Here is a 5,000-nt window from a genome sequence, read left to right on the forward strand (position 1 = left end):
GGGCTAACACACAGGGCGGTCACCTGAGACAGGGATATTCAGTAGCTTCTCGGTCATTCACGTGCTCCATGTGAGACAGTTGCGCTATTCACGCCATCCTCTGGGGAGGCGACATATTCAGGCCTTCCTGTTCTTCTGTAACGCAGACAAATTCATCCCCGCTGTCTGCATACAAATAGCGGCATTCATCCAGCCTCCCTTTGACAGCGTGGGGTGGGGGGGGGGGAGTGATCGGCCAGTGCCAGCGCAGACCCGGGGGAGGCGCAGTCTGGACACGCTCACCCCGTCTGCACCCCTGTGAGCTTTCACAGCGGGTAACCAGAGAGGGTGAAGCCAGGCAGGACTGGCCCACTGTCTGCGATGTACAGAGAGTGGGAGAAGGAAAGGACTCAGTGTCTGTTGTAGGGGGGTGGGGACCAAAATAAGCAGGGAGCAGCAGGTGCCCCCCAAGACAGGCCTCGCTATTTCACTCATTCAGCGATGCGAAAGGGACAGAGAGAGAGAGAGAGGGAGAGAAAGAGAGAGAAAGAGAGAGAGAGAGAGAGAGAGAGAGAGAGAGAGAAAATGACTTGAACAATAAGATGTCTCTCAGGAACTAGCAAGGTTATGTCAGGGCGGATTTGCACGGTTTATCTGTCGCGGTATCTGTTTACCACTGTTTGTAAGCAGAACCCTCCATGGCTCTGTCTTGCATTAAAGGAGCCGAGCTCTGGGTTTGATTAGAAAGCCTGGCAGTGGAGTCAGGATTCCTGGGACTGCTAGGCCTCATTTGACATGGTTTTGGCCCTTCGCTCACGCGGGGTGCGAGGTGGCTCATGTGTGGGCATCCTGAGCCTCGTCTTCACACGCCGCTGCTTTTTGTTGTGTCTTAATGTCTCATCTGAGATCTTTTTTTTTTTTTTTTTTTTTGTCCCACACTTCTAAACATCCAGCACTTGGATCATTTCTTTGCATCGTCGTGACAGATAAACCGGGGGTTTTCTTCCTTCTGTAAAGAGCCGGCAGTGTTTGGAGATGCTAGGATACGAATGGAACTGGAACAGCGAAAAAACAGGAGTGAATGGGAAAGTGGCAGAATCTTTGGCACTCCCGTGTGCCACTAAACAGCCGTGAGTGTTTTCCGCAAAAGGGCAGTCTGGATGCTACCTCCACTGGGTTATCAGTTCGAGTTCCACACTGTCGAGTGTCCCGTTTCCCATCCCCCAGCCAGAGTTCAGTTCCACACCTCTTGCATCCCCGATTGGAATGGGCAACTGTGGGGCTCCCGCATGGTCCCTCGAGCTGCTTCCGGCTTGGATACCTACAGAGCAAAACCTCTTCTCTCCTCCAGGCAAAGAGTGCGATTACAGCCCATGCCTGCGATAAGGCCCGCGTGCCTGTGTGCGCGCGCGCGCGCGCGCGTGTGTGTGTGTGTGTGTGCGCTTGAGCCCTGGCAGACGCCAGTCTCCGAGAGATTAGCATGGTAATCAGTGATGCTGGGGGTGCTGGAGGGGCAGTATCTCTTGCGGCGATCGCTATGAGAACCTGCCTGTGCTCTCATGTGCGCACGCACGCGCGCACGCACGTTTGCTCAGTGGGATGTTGCAACCCCAGCATCTACTGTGTCTTATCTTCCCCAGGCAGATTGCAGAATATGATATGCATCTGCGAAATGGTCGGAAATGACAGTCTCCAAAAAATTACGTGATGACTCAAATGTGTCTCAACATCACTGCTTTCTCGTTTTCTCCCTCTCTATCTATTTCTCTCTCTCTCTCTCGCCCTCAACTGTGCCGTGCTGATCTCTTTTAACCTCTAATCTATCGCTCTGAGGCAGAATATGTGCCAAGACGATCATCTCCCTCTCTTAAGACGTGCGAGTTGGAGCGCCAGTCTGCGTGTTTATCCCATAGCCGGGGTAAACACGCCGGCATAGTTGCACTCGGCCATGCGTGTGCGTATCTGTGCGCATGCTCGAGTGTGTGAGATGGCTCTGCTGCATGGAAACATCTCAGTCCCCATCACAAACATCTTCACTGATAAAGGGTCGCCCTCGTCAGCACGTCACGGCGCCTGAGCACAGATGCACAGAAGTGCCTTATCAAGGCGTACGAGGACACTGTGGTGTGTTCAGAACTCTATCAGCGGAGTATTTAACATGATTGAGATGATTGAACAGGAGCAAGTGAGAAAAAGATAGACAGAGTAAGAGAAACAGAGAGAAACAGAGTGAGAGAAACAGAGAGAGAGAGATCCAGAGGTTTCGATTCCGCAGAAGGTAGATAAACAAGTGTTCACTAATGAAACCAGATATCTTGATGATAAAAAAAAAAAGTTTCATTTAGGCTGATAATCTGAAAATGAAAACAAATGACATTTGACAAACTTTTACTGACACCCTTTAGAGATTTTAGAGATTTTAGCTTGTTACAAGTAACGCTGGTCAGCAGAAGCACCCTGGTCATGGTGTCAGTGTGTGAGTCATCATGTCATAGTTTTGTGTTTGTTTTTTTTAAAGAATATTCAATTCAGGATTTATGACGAATAACACAGACACCAATTGTTCTTATTTTGTTTGAAGTCGTTGGTAGTTTTCAGCTCTTGGAAGCCCCTTTCAAAGCTGTATTTGGTAATTAAGAGTGGTAATTAAAAGTATTCATTAAGAGTGGTAATTGAGAGTAGTAATTGAGTGATGAACTTTTGCAGTTTGTCCATAAGGCTTTATGCTTTCATTGGATAAAAGACTGGAGAATAAACCACTGCCATTTTCAGAACCACACACGCGCACACGTTGAAAATGCTGCATTTTTATTATTTTGTTGGCATTCCTTTTAGCATAGCCTTTGTCACCGTCTAGTCCAAAAGACAGAGCAAAGTCTGAGCAGAGAGGCCCCCGTAACGGCCGCTAATGGAGACCCTTCAGCTCCCCCATTAGTGGGAAAGGCAGGGCTTGAGGTCAGTGATCACAGCTGAAACTCTAATGGAACACACACTATAAAAGGAGGAAAAAATCCTTGGACAGCCAGGGTGGGAGAATGGCACCCTGAACGAGGGGAAATGAGCTGGCCCTGCTACCTCCCTCCCAACTGCTGCACACGCACCCACCGCCACGAGTTCTGAGGCCCCAGGGGTCAACTCCCAGTGACATCACCGGTTAGAGGTCATGGAGGAGTGTGCGACACACCAGCGAGGACACACAGCGTCGCACTGTCAGGCCTGAATAGAGAGAGAGAGAGAGAGAGAGAGAGAGAGAGAGAGAGAGAGAGAGAGAGCGAGAGCAAAGCAGGGATAGAAAGTGAGACAAAGAAAACCTAGAGGTCCTTTTGATTAGTTTCCTTGGCAGGAGGACAAAACTGTAAGGAATGCAGGCAAGAGGGGAAAGAGGAGAGAGAGAGAGAGAGAGAGAGAGAGAGAGAGAGAGAGAGAGAGAGAGAGAGAGAGAGAGAGAGAGGAAGAGTGAAGGGTTAGGGACTTGCTGAGTAAGACCGTATGGCTCGGTCCATTTCCTCTGATTCCAAAGCTCATTCCACTCTTGCTTCTCTCTTCCTATTCCTGACACAAAATTCTTTCAACCTCGAATTCCAGGCAAAACCATCTGGCCTGGCAGCACAGAACCTGTGAAATCGGCCGTTCTTCTGGAGGAAGAGCGGGGAGTTGTTGTTTTTTTTTGCTAGCGAATCACACACACAGGGCGTGGGCGTGGTCAAAAACAAGGCTGGATCCAAGCAGGATTCGCCCGGGTTTGGTAAACGGCTCTCCAGTTAGTTCCAGCACAACCAAACCTTGATGGCTTTAATCGCAACCTGTTGGCCAGGGAGTAAAGCACGCCTCCTTTGCAGGCAACAGCCTTAAAAAGCTACGGAATCTCTTTGACTGGAACAATAAAATTAACATGAAACATATATAGAAAATGACCCAAGTTCTTTTTTAAGATATCCGTTGTCATTAAAAAATCTATCAAAAATATCCATTGTCATTTTAAAATCTAAAATTCTAGCTACCGGTACTTACGGGACGCCAAGAATATTGATGTGGCTTTAATCGAAAGGTGGGGCGTTCAGATGACTGACAGGTGATTGAAGCCTTTACACTTTCTTCTGATTGGATGTCCCAGCAGAACTCAAGGCGCTTGCAAGGTCGCCTCAGCAAAATGTCTACTGACGTCTTTGCTAGACTTCGAAAAATTACCGCACTGTTTTGGTGGCTATCTAAGTGTTCGTAGCAGAACTTTAAAAAAAAAGAATTATATAATAAAAAATCTCATTATTTTTTATCTCATTATCATTAAATGTTTAAGCATTAAGTTTCTATGAAATATTTCACACAAGCATTAACAAAAGGCAAACTAAGTCCAAGCCATCTGGAAATGTGGAAGGAAGCCGTAAGTTACACGCTATGTATGAAATCAAAAGGTGACCTGCAAAACCGTGTTGGGTGACTCCAGTTGTCTCTCCTTTTCTTCTCTCCTTTTTGACACAGTGAGATCATTTTCACTGAAATGATCTCATATAATAGGTGTACATGACACATTCGTCTTTAACCAGTAAGTTATACCAGGCAAGGAACATTTACGCCACAACTGTGCTAATAGTAATAACAACAGTATTAATAACAATCTAAATAATTAGAATAAAGTTTGTTACTGCTTCATGCCCTCATTCATACACAGAATGGCATTATAAAATCCATCTCCACTTACAGTCCACTTATTCCACTCCACGTCCATCTCCACACACACACACACACACACACACACACACACGGCCCATTTCACAGCGTGTCCTCAGCCTCCTGTGTGTGTCTGGCGGTGGGTAAACAGTGAGACGCTAGCTCACACCCTTCCGCTGATGAATGAACTGAAGGCATTGGACATGACAGGCCAGCACGGCCTGCACGAGGCAGAGTGGTGTACTGAAAAGAGCGCTCTGTTTCTTCCCCTCCCTCTCCCCCTCTCTCTTTCTGTCTCTCTCAATATCTCCAGCTCGATGTCTCTGTTCCTCTCTCTCTCTTTTTCCTCTCTG

Source organism: Electrophorus electricus, chromosome 20, assembly GCF_013358815.1.
Source record: "Electrophorus electricus isolate fEleEle1 chromosome 20, fEleEle1.pri, whole genome shotgun sequence".
In the NCBI taxonomy this organism is placed as follows: Eukaryota; Metazoa; Chordata; class Actinopteri; order Gymnotiformes; family Gymnotidae; genus Electrophorus; species Electrophorus electricus.